Source organism: Schistocerca gregaria, chromosome 4 (assembly GCF_023897955.1).
Source record: "Schistocerca gregaria isolate iqSchGreg1 chromosome 4, iqSchGreg1.2, whole genome shotgun sequence".
NCBI lineage: Eukaryota > Metazoa > Arthropoda > Insecta > Orthoptera > Acrididae > Schistocerca > Schistocerca gregaria.
In genome coordinates, this window is record NC_064923.1 from 319660160 (window position 1) to 319685859 (window position 25700).

The following is a 25700-nucleotide window of genomic DNA, read 5'->3' on the forward strand; positions in this document are numbered from 1 at the left end:
CTCACCTGGGCCCGTCAACATCGACATTGGACTTTTGATGACTGGAAACATGTTGCCTGGTAAGATAAATCTCATTTCAAATTGTATGGAGCGCATGGATTGTAGGGGGATGGAGACAACCTCATGAATCAATGGACGCCTTGCCTGGGTCTATGAACACTTACATTGTAATGTTGATGAAAATTTGGATGGTCGGACGAGTCTCATTTCAAATTCTATCTTGCGGATGGACGTGTACGTGTATGGACACATCTTCAGGAATCCATGGACCTTACATGTCAGCAGGGGACTGTTCAAGCTGGTGAAGGCTCTGTAATGGCGCGGGGCGTGTGCAACTGGAGTGATATGAGACCCCTGATACGTCTAGATACAAATCTGACCGGTGACACGTACGTAAGAATCCTGTGTGATCACCTACATCCATTCGTGTCCATTGTGTATTCCGACGGTCCTTAACAATTCCATCAGGACAATGGAACACCTCACACTTCCAGAATTGCTACAGAATGGCTCCAGGAACACTTCTAAGTTTAAACACTTCTGCTGGTCACCAAACTCGCTAGACATGAATATTATTGAGCACATCTGGGATGCCTTGCAACGTGCTGTTCAGAAGAGATCTCCACCCTCCTCGAACTCTTACGGATTTATGGACAGCCCTGCAGGTAGTTCAGACATAAGTCGAGTCCACGCCGCGTCATGTTGCGGCGGTTCTTCGTGCTCGCGGGAACCAACACGATATTAGGCAGGTCTACCAGTTTCTTTGGTTTCTTCGGTGTATTTCCTGCAATTCTTGTTGGGTAGACCAATGATTGGGATGTTTGACCAGTGATCAGATATCTTTGCGTGACTGTAAGTTTGACAGGAAATAAACACAGCTTACACTCTGAAAGCTTTTGTTACTATGAAACTTTGTATAAAGTATATACAGGACGAACAAAAACTGCCGCGCTTCGACGTCGCCACGAGATTCCTCATCCAGATTAAAGACCAAAGTTTATCTAGCAAAATCAGGTCGCAAGCATTTCGAAAACACATGTGTGAAAACGAGGAGCTGGCAATACTGTCTCATTGCGCAACGCATCGGAATGTACAGGGGAATGTGTTTCACCCCGCAGTACCGCAGCAACTGTCGTAGCTCGCTGAGTAGAGGACTGGCACTCAAACCCACATCTGCCAAGAAGTTATGGTTCGGATTATTGTATTTTTTTTCAAATTTTTAGACGTTCGTTCCCTAGTTCTTGTCGTTTATATGAAGGATACCATTTTGTCTCATGATAGAAGCCTGTGACATGACAGCTGTACCAGTCATACTGCATGCATACCTACGTACTAACCGCAGAGTGCAGAACAATATCTGGTCCTGTCAAGTTTATGTGAGGGGGCTTCGTGATGGAGTACACAGACGATGAATACGTGCTTACACTTTTGATGCTGAGTGCATCTGACAGCAAGGCTGCTGCTGCCGTCACTCGTGCCAGCGATGCACGGTACCCTCAAAGGCGCCAATTCGATAAGAATGGTTTCGTCCAGAGAAGTAACGCTTTCAGAAAACCGGTAATATTCTTCTACAAGTAATGTACAGAGGTTGTCCAAGAACTAGACGTATTCCACGACCAGAGCACGCAATTCCAGAACCTGTTCACCAGTCACCTTAGCGATGTACCCGTGATATTGCATAGCAATTCCAGATACCATGTACACTGGTTGTTGAAGTTCCACGATGAAGAATTGAATCCATATCACTACACGTTAACTCAACACCAGCGGCTAAAAGACCGTATTCGACAAGTACAGTTTTGCGAATGGTTTTTCCACCAAGTGGAAGACAACGTACATATTATACATAATGTGATGTGTAATGTCGAATCTAGCTTCACTTGCGAATGTGTTTTCAATATTCAGAACAGCCGTTATTGGTCGGAACACAACCCATATGTCAACCATTGGCGTGGCTTTTAGGCACGCTTTGGTATAAACCTGTGGGCTGGAGGCATGGGAGGAGTGATTTTGGATCCTTACCTTTTGCCAGACAAGTTGATTGCTCCTCTGGATCGTAGATTTCTTTACAGCACTTTACCAGCCGCATTAGAAACAAACGTTCCGTTTCGTGTTGGCTGACAGCTATTGTTTCAGCATGATGGTGCACCGCCACACTTGGGAATGAATGTGCGTAACTATTTAAATGATGCGTTTCCTGGGAAATGGGCTGGTCATGAACGTTCAATGTTGTGGCCTCCACGTTCCCCACACCATTATCTGCTAGTTTTTTTTTTGGTGGGGACACTGAAAGGAATAAGCTTATATTACTCCACCTATGCATGTACGCGACTAATAGCTCGCGTGCATGCCGCTTCGGCAATGGTGAGGGCAATGTGTTGCGTAGGGGCCAGCAAAGTATGATCTAGCGAGTGGCGAAGTGTTTGCAAATGCAAGTTGGTCGCTGTGAACATCTCCCCTGAAATGAATGTTCTACGTACATGTATATACCGGCTCTGTGAAGATCAGCCGCATGTCATTCAGCCGCATAACTGACCAGCAATACGGCGAAGCAGAGGTTCTAAAAACAAAGCAAAAAGCGACATGGAGGGCGGTCTTCCCTGCGGTGAGCCCCGTTGGACGGTGACCTGGGGAGTGAATTGCCCATTCGCTACGACAGATCCATGAACAGTGAAAAGATTGGATAACACCTGACACGTAGTATGTTTGAGGCCGGTCTCCATGAGCACCTGCATGAAAAAACCGTGACTGACCCAGTCAAATGCATTATTAAAATCAGTGAAAAACAAGACTCAAGAGACAGAAGTCGCTGCTGCCACAGAGATAACGTCCCCGCATTCGACTTCAGAAGTCAGAATCTTGCGCTCAGGTGCATAACTTTGGTGAACAGCCAGAATTTTTTTCTAGCAGTATCGGCAAACGGCCATTAATCGCAGTTTTCTAATCCAAATTATGCAGCCTAATCTGGTAGAATTTATCAGTGTCTGGACGACCGAATTAGAATGAGTTTACCTACCTTGAAGCGGTCTGGACTCAAACTCCCTCCCCCGGATCACTTTACCAGTGACGTAATGGTATCATAAGAGGTCAAAAATGTACTTAAAATTTCTTAGGAATACGTTCTTGTTCCGGCGGCTTTTGCAATGCTGAACCAACAAGAAGGCGATACATGCCATCGCGAGTAGAGGCATGTATGATGACATCATTGAATGCGGTAGTAACCACACAGTCAAGGAGAGTAGTAAATGCATCAGGGGCAATCGCATCAGTAGCAGCGACATCATAAAGGTAAGTGGAATAATTATTGATCGCTCTGGAAATGTCACGTTCGGATGTCAGTACTTGATGATCGGTTTGATTAAGGGACATGATAAATGCTCTTTGTGACGCGTCCGCAAGCGGAGAAGCTGATGCAAGGAGTTCAGTTCAGCGTGTAGGAAGGAGAGGGATTTTGATTGCACCCTGGATCCTTCCATTTGTTATCTCTTTAACTTACGAAGCTTCACCTTAATATGTCGCGCATCCATAATCCTTAAGGAGCGAATCTATCCCCGTCATAAAGTTGTCGCAAGACGGAGTAATATAATTCTTGGGTCCGACTAAGACACCTCGCCGTCTCAGCGTCGTGACGCATTTACGCTTTCCGGAGCAAAGGTTTGTTATGCCCTGACCACCATTCCATGAGAAAGATAACGCTCCTGCGAACGAAAGCAACGGGCCCAAACCTCCGAACGATAATCTCGTGGGATGGATCCTTTAAGAGGGATGTCTTCAACACCCAGGGGAGACGATACAGTTTTACTGGTTGCGGCATATGATGTAAAGTTACAGCTACAGCACGGCGATCAATGAAGCAAGTTGGTATCGCGTCTATGTCTAACAGATGTCAACATAAAGAACCAGAAAAATAAAAGCGATCGAGTGCGCTGCTGGAAGTAGCTGTAAATTGCATATACCGGACGAGAGTGGGATAGCCACAGACCACACATCTCTTATATTTCCTTCCTGAAATTAAAATTAGGGGTCTTTTCCACAGGAAGCAAAAGACAATTAAAAACTCCACCTAATGGAAGTTTCTGCGAAATTTTCCGAAATAAGTAAACTACATGCGCTTTACAAAAACGAGCATGATTTGTGGAACGGCCAGATCCTGAAGGGCACAAAAAAAAGATTGAAGTATATTCACTAAATGTACACCCAACTGCTCGGCCGTTATCAAAAACTTCAAAATCAGTCAGTGGTATTCCATCTCTGTGAAATAACGCAGTACCAGTAGATAGTTCAGGAGTCACAGTAAAGAAAGTAGAAAATCGGGGAATAGAAAAATGGTCAAATAACACTTCTTGCAAAAATATCACATCTGCATTTGAAACGTAGCGAGGTTAACGGTGGAAATGAGCGAGGACCATCACGAAATGGCTCGCGTTGCCCCTAAGAATTTGATTAGGCACAATAGGCTGGTCCCGGGGGAGGTTCGAGTCCTTCCTCGGGCATGGGTGTGTGTGTGTGTTTCTCCTTAGGATAATTTAACTTATGTTGTGTGTAAGCTTAGGGACTGATGACCTTAGCAGTTAAGTCTCATAAGATTACACACACATTTGAACATTTTCAGACACAGTGGCTGTAACTTGAGGAAACAGGTCCGGATGCGACATAACTGAAAGTTAGTAGGTGTGTTTTTGCACCTGAAAAATGATATGTATTTAAATTTTGTGCTATTCACATAAGAGCGACGCTAGAAGAAAATCAGGTTTGCTTTAATACAGGCTGCAACGGTCGTCAGCGTTAGTTACCTCTAAGACAGGACGTGGTGAGTTGATGTTAGTCAAGAGTTCGTTTAAGGCGACAAGGACGCTTTTATCAACACCTCAGTGTGTGTAACAACGTTGGTGGGCGCCACATCGAGCCGAAGTTGTAATGCATCGGTACGTTGCGGTTGGTGCCGTAGATACTGGGTTATTGTTGTTGTCGACTAATGTAAACCATAAGGTGTAAGTTGTAATGCAAATGCGTAAGTAATAACGGAACGAGTCAGTATTCTTTTCAAATGGATTGCAGCAATGGTACTGGGTCACGCCTAACTACATTCCTCACGTGGTTGTGGATGAGATACTCATCTGCAGTGAAACTATCTCAGCATGGAAACGACACGTTTCCGGACATGGGTTTCTATTCAAAATCTTACGTACTCACTACACTCTGCATGTCCTAGAAGTTTGTAACGGGAATTTCCGACCGCCCTGTATAATGCTTACTTCACGGACAGCTTCTCTGTTCGTACATTCCACAGACCCCAAACTACCACCATTCGCAAATTCACTGGAGTTAAGCGAGAGGTTAATGGACGGCGGGTTGGACACCCGTTGTGTTTTCTGATGAAAGCTAGTTCTGTCTCAGTGCCAGTAATGGCTGTGTGTAGATTAGAAGGAGGCCACTTGAGGACCTGCAAACAATTGGTCTGCGCGCTAGACAGACTGGACCTACACCTGCTCTGTGGTAAGATTTCGTATGACAGCAGGAGCCCTCACGTGATTATCCCACGCACCCTGACTGAAGGTCTGTACGTCAATCTAATGACTCCACCAGTTGTTCTGCCGTTCGTGATCAAGATTCCAGAGGGTGTTTTCCAGCATGATAACACTCGCCCAGATACCACTGTTTGAACCCAATATGATTTACAGAGTGTCGACGTGTTGCTTTGTCCTGCTTGATCACCTGGTCTGTCTCCAATCGAGCGCATGTGGGATATCATCTGACGACTACTCCAGTGGTGGTGGTGGTGGTTAGTGTTTAACGTTCCGTCGACAACGAGGTCATTAGAGACCGAGCGCAAGCTCGGGTTAGGGACGGATTGGGAAGGAAATCGGCCGTGCCCTTTCAAAGGAACCATCCCGGCATTTGCCTGAAACGATTTAGGGAAATCACGGAAAACCTAAATCAGGATGGCTGGAGACGGGATTGAACCGTCCTCCACCCGAATGCGAGTCCAGTGTGCTAACCACTGCGCCACCTCGCTCGGTGACTACTCCAGTGTCATCCACAAACATCATCAACCGTCCCTGTATTGACCGACCAAGTGCAACAGGCAAACTGACATCCGGACGCTTACAACGTAATACATGCAAGTTTGGATGCTTGAATTCAACATTCTGACTGTTACACTGGTTGTTAATGTTCCAGCATTTGACATTTACAAATGGGTATTCTTGCTCTTGCATTAACCTGCGAACTTGCTGTTGTGAATAACACTTCGCAATTTTTCACAAACACAGTTTTTATTGAGGTAAGTTCACTAGGTAGATGACTGTACAACAAACGAAAAGGTAACAATAACGATGCCAGTAAAAGTCTCATAATTTAGGCAAACAGAAGTTCAATTCAAATTTTCCACAAGGTTTCGTGGTAACACACACACACTAGTAAGAGTCCAATTCAGATACAAAGACGTAATCTTCAGCGGTCGAAGTACACAAGGTCGGCATCCGGAGTGAACTGAACTTCGAGATTTTTTTTTCTTTATTGTAATTTTAATCACCTCAATACAAGGTGGGCTGGCAGCAGCATATTACCCTGCTCTTCAGCCTTGAGTGGTACAATAACATGACATATAGGTGGCACAGACAATACAATAAAAACGGCGGGCAAAAAACTGTAGATACAAAAAAACAGTAAACATGAAGCTGGATGAGAAAAACACTAACACTTGGTGACACAGCGCACATAACACGGCACACGTGAACGGTGGTGGCGTGACGGCGAAAGGACACTGAACACAAAACGATGGCACACACACGAGACACTGATGGCGATGATCTCCGGCGCGCGAATGTTCACTGAGCATGTGCGAGTCCGGCGACCTGCCAAGGGAGGGGCAGGAGGAAGGGGAGTGGGACAAGGAGAGGGGAGGGCAGATGCCATGGGCAAGGGAGACAGGGGGGGGAGGAAAAAACGGGGGGAGCCCGGGGGAAGAGGGGTGGAGGAAGGGGACGGGGGAAAAGGAGAGAGAAGGGAGGGAGGGTGCCAAGTGGAGAGGCCACAGGAAGTGGGGGCGGGTAGGATCAAAGTTGATAGGAGGGGTAGATGGAGGGGAGCAGGACTTCATCAGGTAGATGGAGGGGAGGAGGACTTCATCAGGGAGGGGGAGCTACCGGGGAGGGTAAGGTGGGTGGAGAGATGGAGACCGGGTGGGACGTGGGAATACAGTCGCGGCAGCAAGCAGGGGTGGGAGAGGATGGGCGAGACAAGAGCGTGAGGAGGGTCGAGTTTGCCGGAGGTGTACAGGATCCGTATCCTGTCAAGGAAAAGGAGGAGGTGGGGGAAAGGAATGAGATCGTACAGGATCCGCGTCGGGGAGGGGAGATGGATGTGGTAGGTGAGGCGGAGAGCATGGCGTTCAAGGATTTGAAAGGATTTATAAAAGGAAGGGGGGGCGGAGATCCAGGCCGGATGGGCGTAGCAGAGGATAGGGCGTATAAGGGATTTATAGGTGTGGAGGATGGTGGAGGGGTCCAGAACCCACGTACGGCCTGAAAGGAGCTTGAGGAGGCGGAGTCGGGAGTGTGCCTTGGCTTGGATTGTCTTGTCCGGAGATGGGGAGTCCAGGAGGGGCGACGGTCGAGGGTGACGCCAAGGTACTTGAGGGTGGGGGTGAGGGCGATAGGACGGCCATAGACGGTGAGATAGAAATCAAGGAGGCGGAAGGAAGGGGTGGTTTTGCCTACAATGATCGCCTGGGTTTTGGAGGGATTGACCTTGAGCAACCACTGGTTGCACCAAGCAGTGAACCGGTCAAGATGGGATTGGAGAAGGTTTGGGAGCGCTGCAGGGTGGGGGCAAGGGCAAGGAAGGCGGTGTCATCGGAAAACTGGAGAAGGTGGACGGGGGGTGACGGCGGCGGCATGTCCGCCCTATACAAAAGGTACAGAAGGGGGGAGAGGACGGAGCCTTGGGGCACGCCGGCGGAGGGAAAAAAGGTGTAGGAATCTGTGTTATGGATGGTGACGTAGGAAGGACGGTGGGAGAGAAAGGAGCCGATCAGACGGACGTAATGAATGGGAAGGGCGAAGGTTTTGAGCTTGAAGAGGAGACCGGAATGCCATACTCAGTCATAAGCACGTTCGAGGTCCAGGGAGAGGAAGATTGCAGAGCGACGGGAATTAAGCTGTTCAGAAAGGAGGTGAGTGAGGTGAAGGAGAAGGTCGTCTGAAGAGAAGGATGGCCGAAAGCCACACTGGGTAACCGGAAGGAGGCGGTGCTGGCGGAGATGCTGGTGGATGCGGCGGGTGAGGATAGATTCCAGGACCTTGCTGAAGACCAAGGTAAGGCTGATGGGACGGTAGGAAGAGACAGCAGATGGCGGTTTGCCAGGTTTAAGGAACATCAGGATACGGGAGGTTTTCCACAGGTCGGGGTAGTAACCGGTGGACTGGACTACATTGTTGAGCCTGGCCAAGGTGGAGAGGAAAGATGCAGGAGCTTCGCGAAGGTGACGATAGGTGACACGATCATGACCAGGAGCGGTGTTGCATTTCGTGCGGAGTGTAACGATGAGATCCTGTGTAGTGATTGGGGCATTGAGTTCCGTGTGTGTAATGTTGTCCAAGTACTGGAAACCAGGTGCGAGGGGAGGTGTCAGTTCGATCGCGGACATCCGGGAAGAGGGAGTAATCGAACTGGGGATCATCTGGGATGGAAAAGACATCAGACAGGTAGGAGGCAAAGTGATTGGCCTTACTAAGGGTGTCAGGGAAGGGGTGATCATCAGGGAGAAGAGGATAGTAGTGGGAGGGTTTAGTTCCGGTAAGGTGACGGAAGGCAGACCAGAACTTGGATGAGTTGATAGGGAGGGTAGCATTTAAACGGGTGCATGTCTGTCGCCAGTCCCGGCGTTTCTTGGCCGCGAGCAAATTACGAATGTGTCGTTGGAGTTGCCGGTGGTGTCGTAGTGTGTCCGGGTCAGGCGTGTGGAGGAAGGCACGGTAGAGACGGCGAGATTCATAGAGGAGGAGGACGGCCTTTGGGGGTAAGGTAGAACGGTGGGGGTGGATAGCGACATTAGGGACATGGGCCTCCACAGCCTCAGACAAGGTCTGCTGGAGAAAGGTGGCGGCATGGGTTACATCGGCGGGGCAACGGAAGGTGAAGGGGTGGCTATTGACCTGGGTGGAGAGGGTATCCTGGTAGGCATTCCAGTTGGCACGGGAATAGTTGTGGACATACTTAGGGGGAGGGTCATGATGAGGGTTGGGGAGGGGGCGACGACCGTCTGAAACGGTGAGGAGAACAGGGAGATGGTTGCTACCAATAGGGTCCAGGACATCCACCGTTATGCGGCCAAGGATGTTGGCGAACGAAAGGACAACATCAGAAGTGGAGTTGGATTCGGGACGTGTGTGCTGGGGATGGGGATGAGGTCGCCTTGAAGGGAGGAGAGGAACCGATGCCACCGCCGTAGCTGGACGGCGGAACGACTGTGGATGGTGAGGTCGGCGGCGATCACATAGGAGGAGAAGGTATGGTCAACGTGGGAGAGGAAGTCGAAAGGAATAGGGGCGTTAGGGCGGACATAGACGGTGACGCAGATAATGGTAAGGCTAGGGAAGAAGAGACTAAGGATCAGGTGTTCGGTAGGGTCGGGAAGGAGAGGTTGGAGCCCAACAGGGATCTGGCGGTGGTGACCAATGGCAACTCCGCCACGCGCAATCGGGAGGGGATTATCAGAACGTAGAAAGAGGTATGGCGAAGTGTGGACGGTGTGGTGGGGTTGGAGGAAGGTTTCATTGAGGAGGAAGGCATCCATGCGGTGGGTGGCAAGGGTGTGCAGGAAGAGTTTCTTGTTGGCAGGAAGGGAGCGGATGTTGTTGAAAAGGATACGGTATTGTCGCGCCATGATAAGGATTTAGACAAGGGTGTCAAGGCGGGAGAAGGTGAAATGGGCCTGGTTGTTGGAGTAGGTGGCGTACATTTTGAGGTGGAAAACGGAACGAGCAGCGAGGGATACCTGTTGCAGGGTGTGGGGGCCCTGAAAAGGATGAACATTCTGAAGGACGATGGTGAGGAATCTGATGACGTCCTCAGCGGTAGGGGGTGGACGATGGGAATTGCCAGGAGGGGTTGGGGCGACCAGAGGGCTGACAGGAACGGTGAGCTCAGGAGTGGTACGAGGGGGTCGGGCCTTACATTTCTGAACTTCGAGACTGGTTATAGCCCCTAAATAGCTGTCTCCAGCCAATCAGGTTTTGGCGTAGTGATACTTCCTGCATGCCGAGGCTCGATCTCCCCTTGCAGGAAGTAGTGCTCGGAATGTGTGTTTCCATTATGTTGTTTGTAAATAGCCCGTGTTTACCATGGCGCATTTTGGTACGCTGTGGTGTAATATGGGTTGCCACCCTCAGGGGCTACTTTCGCTCTGGCATAACACTTGCGATATTAGTCTCTTAAATACACTCCTGGAAATGGAAATGGAAAAAAGAACACATTGACACCAGTGTGTCAGACCCACATTACTTGCTCCGGACACTGCGAGAGGGCTGTACAAGCAATGATCACACGCACGGCACAGCGGACACACCAGGAACCGCGGTGTTGGCAGTCGAATGGCGCTAGCTGCGCAGCATTTGTGCACCGCCGCCGTCAGAGTCAGCCAGTTTGCCGTGGCATACGGAGCTCCATCGCAGTCTTTAACACTGGTAGCATGCCGCGACAGCGTGGACGTGATCCGTATGTGCAGTTGAAGGACTTTGAGCGAGGGCGTATAGTGGGCATGCGGGAGGCAGGGTGGACGTACCGCCGAATTGCTCAACACGTGGGGCGTGAGGTCCCCACAGTACATCGATGTTGTCGCCAGTGGTCGGCGGAAGGTGCACGTGCCCTTCGACCTGGGACCGGACCGCAGCGACGCACGGATGCACGCCAAGACCGTAGGATCCTACGCAGTGCCGTAGGGGACCGCACCGCCACTTCCCAGCAAATTAGGGACACTGTTGCTCCTGGGGTATCGGCGAGGATCATTCGCAACCGTCTCCATGAAGCTGGGCTACGGTCCCGCACACTGTTAGGCCGTCTTACGTTCACGCCCCAACATCGTGCAGCCCGCCTCCAGTGGTGTCGCGACAGGCGTGAATGGAGGGACGAATGGAGACGTGTCGTCTTCAGCGATGAGAGTCGCTTCTGCCTTGGTGCCAATGATGGTCGTATGCGTGTTTGGCGCCGTGCAGGTGAGCGCCACAATCAGGACTGCATACGACCGAGGCACACAGGGCCAACACCCGGCATCATGGTGTGGGGAGCAATCTCCTACATTGGCCGTACACCTCTGGTGATCGTCGAGGGGACACTGAATAGTGCACGGTACATCCAAACCGTCATCGAACCCATCGTTCTACCATTCCTAGACCGGCAAGGGAACTTGCTGTTCCAACAGGACAATGCACGTCCGCATGTATCCCGTGCCACCCAACGTGCTCTAAAAAGTGTAAGTCAACTACCCTGACCAGCAAGATCTCCGGATCTGTCACCCATTGAGCATGTTTGGGACTGGATGAAGCGTCGTCTCATGCGGTCTGCAAGTCCAGCACGAACGCTGGTCCAACTGAAGCGCCAGGTGGAAATGGCATTGCAAGCCGTTCCACAGGACTACATCCAGCATCTCTACGATCGTCTCCATGGGAGAATAGCAGCCTGCGTTGCTGCGAAAGGTGGATATACACTGTACTAGTGCCGACATTGTGCATGCTCTGTTGCCTGTTTCTATATGCCTGTGGTTCTGTCAGTGTGATCATGTGATGTATCTGACCCCAGGAATGTGTCAATAAAGTTTCCCCTTCCTGGGACAATGAATTCATGGTGTTCTTATTTCAATTTCCAGGAGTGTATGTTACCCAGACAAACGTAGTCCCGAATTTTCAATAATCTACACTAATTGTTTTTTGGTGTTGCGATTTTTTTCCGTCAGTGTATTTTATGCGCGTCCATTTTCGTAGCCAGATGCGGCTGGGAACTGCCACTAGAGAGTGCGGCACAGGAAGGTGTCGAAGCTGAGTGCCTGTAGGAAGATACAAGGCAACTTAGAGAAAATTTTGTAGTTGGTGTGATGAATAGCAGCTAGCTCTGAATGTGGAAAATATAAGTTAATGAAAATGAGTAGGAAGAACAAACCTGTAATGTTCGGATACAGTATGCTAGTTTCTTGTCTGACACAGTCAAGTCGTTTAAATATCTGGGCGTAGCGTTGCTAAGCGGTATGACCTGCAACGAGCATATGATAACTGTGGTAGGGAAGGCGAATGGTCGATTTCGGTTTATTGGGAGAATTTCAGGGAAGAGTGGTTGACCCGTAAAGGAGATAAAGGAGACGTCATATAGGACGCAGGTGCGACATAGCCGGCCGCGGAGGCCGTGCGGTTCAGGGCGCTTCAGTCCGGAACTGCGGGACTGCTACGGTGACAGGTTCGAATCCTGCCTCGGGCATGGATGTGTGTGATGTCCTTAGGTTATTTACGTTTAAGTAGTTCTAAGTTCTAGGGGACTGGTGACCTCAGAAGTTAAGTCCCATAGTGCTCAGAGCAATTTTTTGGTGCGACCTATTCTTAAGTATTGCTCGAGTGTTTAGGATATGTACCAGGTTGGATTGAAGGAAGACATAGAATCAAATCGGAGGCGAGCTGCTAGATTTGTTATCGGTAGGTTCGAACAATACCTAAGTGTTACGGAGACGCTTCGGAAATTCATAGGGAATCCCTAAAGGGAAGGCGACCTTCTTTTCGGGAAAGACTATTGAGAAAATGTAGAGAACCGGCATTTGAAGCCGACTGTCACACGATTCCACTGCCGCCAACATACATTGAGCGTAAGGACCATGAAGATAAGATACGGGAAATTAGGGCCCATACAGAATCGTATAGACAAGACGTTTCTCCCTCGCTCTGTTTGTGGGTGGAACAGGAAAGAAACGATCAGTAGTAGTACGTAATACCCTCCGCCACGAACCGTACGGTGGCTCACCGAGTATGTACCTTATGTAAATGTAGATGTTGCGGTAGCAAATCATGATGGTGCGGCTGCTGTATTCCGTGAGATGTGTGGAGATAGTTGCAAAGCGCGCAGCCGCCACGACGGACACATCTGGCGTGCTTCGCGATGAGAGAGAGTTTCCGTGTGAGGACGGGTTAAGCGGTGACCAGCACGTGGCCCACAACCGCATGCGGGCGGCCTCTAAAGGAGCAGCGTGGTCAGCATTGGCGACGCTGCAGGGCAGGCAACTCCACCGAGACGGCTGGCTATATGATCTACATGGCTAACACTCCTATAACCTGAGCTGAACTGTCCGCTATGTTTTCCCCAAAGTGTAGTATATTTACACTTGTTTCCATATAATTCACGTTCTAGACTTCTAATTAAATGCATTGAAGAATTTGTCATAAATGCTATTCGTCGCTCGGCTTCCAACTGCACTAACCACTGCAAAAATGGTTTTCACTTGTTCAGATTTCCATGTTATCCTGAACGAAGAAAACGTTGCTCCATAAATTGCAGCAGAGGCAACTGGGAACCAAGACCTGGTGTTCAACGGTGCATTGCAACTATATGTTAATAAAAAAAACTATGAACCTGAAACCAACCGTATACAATGGCGCTTTTTCACCCGTCCTCCAGTCAAAAACTATGCTGAAGCAGTTAGTCTCGAAGTTTTTCGATTCCTGAGAAATTTTAGCAATTGGCGAAATGGAGAGGGATATTTATTGTGATGTACTTATATGTCGCTATCATAAACATACATAACCTAAACAATACTTGCCGGCCGGTGTGTCCGAGCGGTTCTAGGCGCTTCAGTCTGACACCGCGTGACCGCTACTGTCGCAGGTTCGAATCCTGCCTCGAGCATGGAAGTGTGTGATGTCCTTAGGTTAGTTAGGTTTGAGTAGTCCTAAGTTCAAGGAGACTGATGACCTCAGATGTTAAGCCCCATACCGCTCAGAGACATTTGAACCAAACAATACTTAGCCTCATTTCCTTTACAAAAAAATGGTTCAAATGGCTCTGAGCACTATGGGACTTAACATCTGTGGTTATCAGTCCCCTAGAACTTAGAACTACTTAAACCTAACTAACCTAAGGACATCACACACATCCATGCCCGAGGTAGGATTCGAACCTGCGACCGTAGCGTTCACGCTATGTCAGACTGAAGCGCCTAGAACCACACAGCCACACCGGCCGGCTTTCCTTTACAGATACAGTACAACGACTGATAACTAAGATATTTTTATAGCAGAATGATCATTCTGAGGAAACCTGTACAAGTAACATAACCTTCAAAGAATAAAATTTTCACTGCAACTCAACAAGCAACAAATTTTGTCTTATTTTTGTTTAGTGACAAACACATTTAATAAAAGCGTGAACTCAAGACACACAGAATTTAGAGTTGGTGTTTTGGGGGAGGGGTGGGGGTGTGATTGTTACTCAGACCTTCCCGCTGGGCAAGACATAATTTAACTTAATGAAAAAAAGTGACACAAAATGTCAGTTGCTGCGCAGCTCGTGGTCGTGCGGTAGCGTTCTCGCTCACCGCGCCCGGGTTCCCGGGTTCGATTCCCGGCGGGGTCAGGGATTTTCTCTGCCTCGTGATGACTGTGTTTTGTGTGATGTCCTTAGGTTAAGTTAGGTTTAAGTAGTTCTAAGTTCTAGGGGACTGATGACCATAGATGTTCAGCCCCATAGTGCTCAGAGCCATTTTGTCAGTTTTGGGTAACAGGCCACTGTAAACATACTTCCAGGATTGACTTCATCCATGGTACAATTCCCCCTCAGTAAATGCTGCATTCCTTAAAGTATCAGCTTATGATTAAACCATCCACAAGTGCGTAAATAAAGGCAAAAATTAATGAATAGGCCCAGGTTGTCACTGCATAGAACCAATATTTGAGGACACTGGTACCGAATTCTTAACTTACTACCTTCAGTGTTATAAACTACCACGTAAGTTCCGAGCCTACACTTCTATAGTCTGTTATATAGGTGGTCTATATGCGGCCCAGTAGCCACTAGCAGCCTTGGGAGCAGGCGACTACGGCGATCCTGACCACCCTGAAGCGGATACTGCGTGAGGACAGCACCGCGGCTAGCACCTCGTAAGTCCACACGAGAAGACCCATGGAAATCGATCAGTAGACGAGAAGACTGCGAAGTATCAAAGGTCCGACCTCTTAACTGGATGCCGGTAGACTGAGGTACCCCTCTCTGAAAATGAGGAATTATTTGCACTGGCCTGCCCCTTGCTTGTTTTGCTGTGCACTGCATTCTTCGACTCAAATCATAAGAGACCCTTGGCCTGTATATTAGGTATCGCGCCATCTGCACAACGGACACTCCGCCTTTCTGCTGTGTCCCTACTAATGCGCCACTTGGCGACAGTTTGAAGCAGCCACCTTAAGAGTATGGTCCCTGCTCCTCATACCAATGATTCGATCTTTCTCAAAGTCCAAACGATGGCGATAAGCTGCACGTGCAATCCTGAACTTTCTGTGTTTCGATCTCCACTTGATAAGTTCCAGTAGCGTAAAACAGATCAATAATCATCATTCATTAACAGCAGTCTCCATCTGTAGGAGTGATTTATTTCTGTGCTGACAACAATGTTAATAACAGTTTCGATTGCCTCAACAACGTGGTGCAAGTCTTTCAATTGGAGCCGGCCGCGGTGGCCGAGCGATTTTAGGCGCTCACTCCGGAACCGCGCAACTGCTACGGTCGGAGGTTCGAATCCTGCCTCGGGCATGTATGTGTGTGATGTCCTTAGGTTAGTTAGGTTTAAGTAGTTCTAAGTTCTAGGGGACTGATGACCACAGATGTTAAGTCCCATAGTGCTCAGAGCCATTTTTTCAATTGGACGCCACTTGGACAACTTGGGTATCCATAACCTATGCCGATAAACCTGCCCCATAAAGGGGACCTACAGCTGAAGGTGGAATCCATTTCTGGTGAACCTTCACACAATTGAAAAGTGAATGCTGGTTCGTCCAGGATTCAATCCCGCGACTTTTCAGTTTCCAGCCACGCGCTTTATCACATTCTTTTCATTTTGTCTAACTGTTTTTTCATTGATACTCGTGAGCCATTCGACGTGGATGTCGTATGAAACTTCTCACAGTTCATTGATGAGTATTTGACTCCGCATCTTTTTATATATTTATTTATTAATTAATTTTTTATGAGGATGAACAGATGGCTGACCGAACACGCTGAGCTACCCTGCCGACCCATCTGTTTAAAATAAGCATGTGTGAGGGAGAAATTTTAATCAACATATTCGTACTGATCTGAGGCGTAGGGCAAATTTTCTATTTTTGGCACTGATTGTGAGGCAGAGCCGGATGTCGTCGATGTCTTGTCGAACAATGCTTATCGCCCAGTGGGTGAGAGTCTCGTGACATGACTTCAGTTCTTTGCAGACATGTCGACGTGCAGCGGAACCTGACAAGGAGGATATGGCCTAATCCACGATCACGAATACTTCAAGCGTGTATCATCCTTCGGATTATTGATTTTTTTGTACTCCGATTACTAGCATGCAACTGGAGAAAGAATAGAATGAAGATGCAAGCTGTTTCTGTGCTGCCATTCTATCGCATGCCAACATATTGTATACCGAATCAACAGAAACAACGAGCGTAATGGCCTATGTAAGTCAACACAGGTAAAAAAATTAATGGTAAATTTATTGAATAAGTAAACAATTACAGATCTCTAGTAAATAACATCAACAACCAATGAGATAACTCGCGAGTAATTAAAAGTCCGTATTGAGAAAGTTAGAGCCGCATTCTGTAAAATAGCTAACGTGTTCAAGAGCCATCCCCTCTTATTCGAAACAAAATTAACATTCCTTACATTGCTATATATTTCTCATCCTTTTCAATGGAGATGAGACATGGTATTTGACGGAGAGGATGGGCTAACAACTTATGGCATTTGAGATGTTGCCATGGATCGATAAGATTACTATGACGATATTCTCCTCAAAATTAATAAAAAGATATCCTAACAGAGTAAAATGCATAAAACTACAATATCTCGGCCACATAATGAGGAATGTAAACATATATAAACTGCTGCATAACTTTCTTCCACGTAGGATACTTGTTAAAAGAGATCGAGGAAAAAGAACATATTGGTTCTAAAGTTTAAGGACATGAATTTCACACACGAGCGAGGTACTTTTCCGAATAAGTATGTAGTCACCAATAGCCGAAGCTGATAGCCACAAGAAGAAGATGACAGTGCCAATCCATTCATCTCTTCGTAAATAGGATTACTGCACCCGAGGGATCCTCTACAATCTTTCATATTAACGCCTTCGTATAACTTAGCTAATTTCCCCACTGCTGCTCCTTCCAGCGCCAGGTTAACTACAGCATTACCGAATACCACAGTAGATGTTTCGCTAACCTACTCCTCCTTCTGGTGAGCATCTTCAATAAAAATGTCCCCTCACCTATTCCTTTTGCCATTTCCCATTTCTTTCCATTTTTTCATATGTCGATAGCACTAAAATTCAAATGCTTCCAGCTACTTCTCTGAATTTCCGATGGTCCACGTTTTACCATGGTTTGCTCTAGAGGTATACTTTCGTAAACTTCTTCCTCATTTCCATATCAACATGTGACACAACTAGACATCTTTTATTGAAGAAAGGTTTCTTCGTATGTGTCCATTTATTTCTGTCTCCGGCAATGCCTCCATCACACACCGTGAGTTGAAATACGCAGTGTTGTTTGGATGTGTTACATTGCTTCCCAGATAGCAAAATTAGTCGACTTCCATTTCTGTGTCGTTTCCAGTTTTGAGGTTAAGCAAGACGTTATTCTCATTTCTAAGGCTTTTCGTGGACGTAGTATTCGCTTAATTCCCTCTGTGGTAAGTATGCAGTTCATTCCTTAGACCAGGTATCGTAAGTGTTCCTTAGATGCTCGCACACACACACACACACACACACACACACACACATACACACACACACAAACAGTCACCAGGGGTTCAATAACGTCTGTTAATCTTGGCACTTCGTAGCAACAAATAGTACAGAGCATGAGATTCAGTTATTTAGCTAGCAATCAGGAAAAGAAAATTTCTGTTGCATTATGTCTCTCTATAAGTGGATTGGCTTAAGTACTCCAGACACTCTTTGCTTTTCTTGGCGAAAATACGTGTTTAAAGTCCGTGGTAAAAAAAATACATCGTTCAAAATCCTACTGAATGCCTTCTCAGAACATTATTTTGAACCACTACACTCCTGGAAATTGAAATAAGAACACCGTGAATTCATTGTCCCAGGAAGGGAAACTTTATTGACACATTCCTGGGGTCAGATACATCACATGATCACACTGACAGAACCACAGGCATATAGAAACAGGCAACAGAGCATGCACAATGTCGGCACTAGTACAGTGTATATCCACCTTTCGCAGCAATGCAGGCTGCTATTCTCCCATGGAGACGATCGTAGAGATGCTGGATGTAGTCCTGTGGAACGGCTTGCCATGCCATTTCCACCTGGCGCCTCAGTTGGACCAGCGTTCGTGCTGGACGTGCAGACCGCGTGAGACGACGCTTCATCCAGTCCCAAACATGCTCAATGGGGGACAGATCCGGAGATCTTGCTGGCCAGGGTAGTTGACTTACACTTTTTAGAGCACGTTGGGTGGCACGGGATACATGCGGACCTGCATTGTCCTGTTGGAACAGCAAGTTCCCTTGCCGGTCTAGGAATGGTAGAACGATGGGTTCGATGACGGTTTGGATGTACCGTGCACTATTCAGTGTCCCCTTGACGATCACCAGAGGTGTACGGCCAGTGTAGGAGATCGCCCCCCACACCATGATGCCGGGTGTTGGCCCTGTGTGCCTCGGTCGTATGCAGTCCTGATTGTGGCGCTCACCTGCACGGCGCCAAACACGCATACGACCATCATTGGCACCAAGGCAGAAGCGACTCTCATCGCTGAAGACGACACGTCTCCATTCGTCCCTCCATTCGCGCCTGTCGCGACACCACTGGAGGCGGGCTGCACGATGTTGGGGCGTGAACGTAAGACGGCCTAACGGTGTGCGGGACCGTAGCCCAGCTTCATGGAGACGGTTGCGAATGGTCCTCGCCTATACCCCAGGAGCAGCAGTGTCCCTAATTTGCTGGGAAGTGGCGGTGCGGTCCCCTACGGCACTGCGTAGGATCCTACGCGTGCATCCGTGCGTCGCTGCGGTCCGGTCCCAGGTCGACGGGCACGTGCCCCTTCCGCCGACCACTGGCGACAACATCGATGTACTGTGGGGACCTCACGCCCCACGTGTTGAGCAATTCGGCGGTACGTCCACCCGGCCTCCCGCATGCCCACTATACGCCCTCGCTCAAAGTCCGTCAACTGCACATACGGTTCACGTCCACGCTGTCGCGGCATGCTACCAGTGTTAAAGACTGCGATGGAGCTCCGTATGCCACGGCAAACTGGCTGACACTGACGGCGGCGGTGCACAAATGCTGCGCAGCTAGCACCATTTGACGGCCAACACCGCGGTTCCTGGTGTGTCCGCTGTGCCGTGCGTGTGATCATTGCTTGTACAGCCCTCTCGCAGTGTCCGGAGCAAGTATGGTGGGTTTGACACACCGGTGTCAATGTGTTCTTTTTTCCATTTCCAGGAGTGTAGTTCAGAAGCTTACTCAAAGTGTAAATGGCTGCGAAAATATATTTTACCTTTTGGCAACAAATAAGCCTGTCTAAATAAGGAGTTCCATGACAGAAGCAAGTTTAGTGGCCACAAGGTTTCTGTGGCTAGATCGAATACTGTAAAATCCAAACACACTAAAAATAAACCCAAAATAAGTTTATTAAAAAAAGGCAGAAGAAAATTCGATGGACACCTTCCAGAGAGACAGTCTCCACTCCTTGAAATCTACTATGTAGGCGTAGACCAGATGTGGTTTGAAGATAAAGAAACAGTATCGTCGACAATTGTGCTTTATGTAAAAAAATGGATTAATAACAGATGGTAATGATCCCCCATGGCACACAAAACATGGTAGAACGATACTGCAGAAGCAACGAAAAAAGCATGCAAAATTAAGAAGAATGGAAAATACTCAAGATTGCCGAAGTGTACAGAAGCTCGAAATTCAGCATGAACTTCAAGGCGAGATTCTTTTAGTAATTTCCACAACGAAACTCTATCTCGAAATCTGGAAGAAAACCCGAAGAGATTCTGGTTGTGTGTAAAGTACGCCAGCGACAAGACGCAACCAATACCATCCCTGCGTGATAACAATTGTGATATTATTGATGATTTCTCCACTAAAGCAGAGTTACAAAACACAGTTTTCCGAAATTCCTTCACAAAAGAAGATGGCGTAGATATCCAGAAATCGAATCAAGAACAGGAGATTACTGTTTAAGGTCTATCGACAACGAGGTCATTAGGGACGAAGCACAAGCTCGGATTAGGGAAAGATGGGGAAAGAAATAGGCCGTGCTTTTTTAGAGGAACCATCCTGCCATTTGCCTGGAGCTATTGAGGGAAACCACGGAGAAGCTAAACCGGGATGGCCAGTCGCGGGTTTAAACCGTCGTCCTTCCGAATACGAGTCGAGTGTGCTAACCACTAGGCCACCTTACTCGGTCGAATCAAGAACAACTGCCAACATGAGTAACTTAGAGGTAGATATCATTTGTGTTGCGAAGCATCTTAAAACAGTTAACAAAGGCAACGCTTCCGATCCAGACTGTAGATAAATCACGTTGATTGCAGAGTATGCTGAAACAGTAGCTCCATACTTAGCAACCATACACAACCGCTCGCTCGTCGAAAGATGAGTATCCAGGGACTTGAAGTTGCACAAATCACACCAATACACAAGAAAGGAAACAGGAGTATTGCGGTGCATTACGGACCCATATCAGTAAAGTCGATTCGCAGTAGGATTTTGGAAGATATACTGTGCTCGAAAATTATGGATCACCTAGAAGGAAACGATTTATTGACAAATAGCCAATACACATTTAGAAAATATCGGTATTGTGAAATACAACAATATCTCTATTCTTACGAAGTAATGAATGCTATCGACAGGTTATGTGGAACGGTTTCCATATTTTTATATTTACTGATGGCTATTGACACCGTTCCTCACAAGCGACTTCTAATTAAATTGCGTGCCTGTGCAGTGTCGACTCAGTTATGTGACTGAATTGGTGATTTCCTGTCAGAAAGTTCACAGTGCGTAAAAACAGGCAGAAAGTCATTGAGTAAAACAGGAGTAGTATGTAGGGTTTCCCAAGGCAGTGTGTTGTTCCCGACCTGGATAAACGATTTAGGAGACAATCTGAGCAATCCTCTTAGCTTGTTTGCAGATGATACTGCATTTACTATTATGTAATATCATCAGATGATCAAAACGACTAGATACCTATATGACAAGTTATCTATATCATGCAAAAATTGGCAGTTGGCTCTAAATCATGAAAAATGTGAAGTCGTTCATATGAACACTAAAAAGAATCCGCTAAAGTTCTTTGATACGATAAATCACACAAATATAAAGCCTGTAAACTCAGCTAAATACATAGGCAATACAATTACGAATAACTTACTTTGGAACGATCACATAGGTAATTTTGTGGCGAAAGCAAACCAAAGACTGCGATTTACAAACCAAAGGCTGCGATATAGTGAGAGGTCACTTAGAAAATGGAACAGGTTTACTGAAGGGACTGCTTACACTACGCTTGTCCCCGCCCTTCATGAGTATTGCCGTGGGTGTCCGATGCGCATCAGATAAGGTTGAAGGACGACATACAAAAAGTTGAAAGAAGGGTCATTAATACAAAGGTGTTTTTTGATGCGGCAGGATCTTCTCATAAAATTTCAATCACCAACTTTCTCCTAAGAGTGTTAAAATATTTAGTTGGTGACACGTGCGTAGAGAGCAATGATCATAAAGAAAAGAGAAATTAAAACTCTCAATAAAAGTGCGCAGTTCGAGAGTAGAGCAGTAGAGAAATAGCTTGATGGTGGTTCCATGTGCCATCTACAAGGTACTTTATTGTGAACTGGAGAGTAATCATGGAAATGTAGATGTAGATGCAGATTTTCCTGCTTCTCAAGAAACCTTTGTTGTCACATCTATAAATTTAAATCATAGTAAACTGGTAAAATGTTTTACTCTATGATGCTCTCCTTTGTGTACCCATCATTTTAATTCTATTTAATTTTTGCTTTATCCTGTTCAATACTAGATTAACGTGAACGTGATTTGCCACCATGTAATATGGTGACTGCGTTACAGTAATCCAAGTATACGAGTATATGCATATGATGAGTTTCACTGCTTAAGTCCTCAGTATATCCTTTCAAGTTAACAATGAAATGTCGTTGCATGTTTGTACTCGTGATTGCATTATGTTACATGTTATTTGTATTTTAGCCATTTGAAAATGACTATACGTCCGAAAGTGCGCTGTAATTGTGGAAAAAGAAAGGCATGATTTAATCCATATAACAACAGCTGTGTGGCAGACTGCTATCACTGAGACATAGCAACTGAAGAATGTGTCATAACTAAAAAGCTTTAGATATAAATGAAAATTCACACAGTTACTCTGTTAGAAAGTAGTTTTTCCCCGCAGAATAAAATGATTGAAACCGAGGATAGAGTTTTCCTCTGGTAGGCGAGACGCTGCGGCAGTAATAGCGAGGACCGAGCTGAGCCAAATTAACGAGGGGTTCACGTGATGCAATCTGTTGCTCATTGCCAGCAGTGCTTAGAGCGCGTGCATCGGCTCTTTAATCTTATACCGTCTGGTCAGCAGCTGTCGACCATCTCGTTAGTCTTTGTTATTTAATCTGCCTGATCCTTAAAGCTGCATCGCCGGAGCTACGTCTTTCTCTGTACTGCATGTAACAGAAGGACTTTAAAAATGGCCTTGGCTTGCAGCGAACCTGAAATATCAGCACCAGAAAGTCAGTTACAGTGAGAAAGAATTCCAGCGTGTCAGACGTTGTACGAAATTCTTCTCGTTTTAACGCATTTTTTTCCACTGATTTATTATGAAGATGTCCAGCTATTAAATTTGTTGTGGCCTGGAGAGTCAATATCAAAAATTTCTGTTGACTCGTTATCTGTATAAACTTTTTCAAAAATTTCTTTGAGTTTACTAATTCTAAATTTATTGCCAAGTTTACATTTAGGCCCATCATTAAATACAACGACGGTTAGCTTATAATTTTTTCATCAACCTCTACCAGATACATTTTATTGTTAAATGCACTGTATTATTGTATTCATCGACTAATTTTGCGGCTACATCTAGTCATTTATAATTACCTTGAGATCTCTTCCACATTTTTTCTTTTAATGTCTTATTGAATCTTTCTACAACAGATACTTTCAGTTCTGTAAACATAGAATATTCATTAATGAGATATTTTTAATACTTTCTTGAAATTCTTTATTGTAAAATTCTTTCCATCATCTGTTTGAAATTTTGTAGAGTTCTCTCTCTAAATATATTTTTCAAAAGCAGCAACTAGATTTCTAATTGTCTTATCTTTGATTGGAAGAGCCCAAGCAGATTTTGAGAACACATCAATTACAGTTAGTAAATATTTTTATCTTTTACTTATTTTTGAAATTACTTTTAATTTTCCAAAATCCATTTCTACTAGATCAGCTTGCTATAAATCATCTCTGCCAGAAGAAGTAAACGTCTTCTTTAAGAATTTTTCTCATTGTTTCATGTAGTTTGTTAATAATTTCATCACGAAAATTCAGACCTAACCCATGGTCTAAGCATGTTCCAGCTGGCATAGCACCTACAAAACTTTTTTAACAAATTGACCCTTTTTAATCTTTGTACTGTGCAAAGACCTTCAATCATCTTTCTTCCACTTTTAGTGGTGACTCTTTGAGGGTGATGTGTATCAGTAAATTTTCTGCACTTCAAGTACCAAATGTGAATGTCCATTTATACAGATTAAATTTTAAATTATTTCACAAAATATGATTATCTTTACGTCCACTGGTACACTTCTAACTGTGTCTTGTACAGTTTGAAAATTTGATTTGCATAACATTTTTCGTTGATTACTGTAATTTACTTCATATAGGTTATCAGACACATTTCCTGTAATAGCAAAATCATAAAATTTTAAATCTTTATTTGTATTCTTACGAACTACAACAAAGCCTGAAGTTGTGTTGAAAATTGTACATTTTTCGTTTGTCTCCAGTTTGAAAGTAATTCCAATTATTTGTGTATCATTTACTATATTTTCTAGTCTATTACATTTATCTAAAGCAAATGTAAAACTTGTATTCATGCTTTTTATCTTATCATCAAGATGTGTTATAATGGTAAGAATCTGCATAACTTTCTCATTAAGATGTTTTGTACTGATAGAATTATTGAATTGTGTTAGAAATATATTAGCTTTTGTGACAAGATTGAAACTGACCGCAACTGAGGATTGGTAAGCGTGAGCGTAACCAAGCTCTGCTACCAGTGATACGCCCAATAATCCTGCTGGCAGAACAGGTAATAGGATTGTGGAAAGGGCCGAGGGTTGAGGTCAGTTTCTGATTTTAATGGTCACTTATTGTAATTTAATTACCTTTACAAATGGCTGTGGGGGTTAATTAAATTCCAGAAATTTAGAATATATTACCATAGACCTTTAAAGGCAGAAAACCAACAAGAAATCTTAAAAAAATCAAAATTTCAATTAAGATAGCAATAAAATAATTTAAACCCCAAAAAGCAACATATGCAAGGTGCAACGCAAATGGCTGAGGGACACAATTAAATTTCAAAACTTCAGAATATAGTACCATAGACCTTTAAAGGCAGAAGGCCAGCATGTTTAACAACCAGAAATCTTAAAAATCAACAAGATAAAAATCCAATGAAGATAGCAATAAAATAATTTAAAGAAGCAACATGTGCAAGGTACAATACCAATGGCTGAGGGCCACAATTAAACTTCAAACCTTAAAACATACTCTCGTAATCTTTAAAGGCAGAAGGCCACAGTGTTCAAGCTTGAAAGAAAAATTTAAAACTTAATTTTGCAAAATTTTAAGAAAACAAAAGAAATAACCATAAGCCTGAAATTTAAAATAGCTGACAACAGATAATTAAACACCGCTGGCACTCAGAAGGCCTCGTGGGTTTGTCCGCATTCACTTAGGTGAGACAGGTGGTGAGCCCAACTATACTTGATCCGTCAGAGTCTAACAAGGGGACAGCCACGGACCGACCGACACAATGACTTGCTTCCCGTCAATCAGTACATGACAACTCAATTTGGCAATGTTACAAACGTGATAATCCACAATGGAGTATGCATTAGCTGTCAAAATTACACACCATGTTGGACAGCGACAACAGGTGACGAAAGGACGCTGTCTGAAATTACGTTAGTGGCCAGGGCAGTTAACCGGAACACTAACGGCCACAAGACAGAAAATTCTACTGGTGCACTCAAATCGTAGTCGACCAAAATGGTTAATTGCACCCCATTGGGGCTGAATCTCGGCAGTAGAACCACTCGGTGTTGCTCTGTTCATGTTGTGGTGGTTCGCTTCGGTGGTTTGCTGTTGAGGAAGTTTTCTGGTCAGCAATTGATCAGTCAACAAGACACCACAAAAGTGT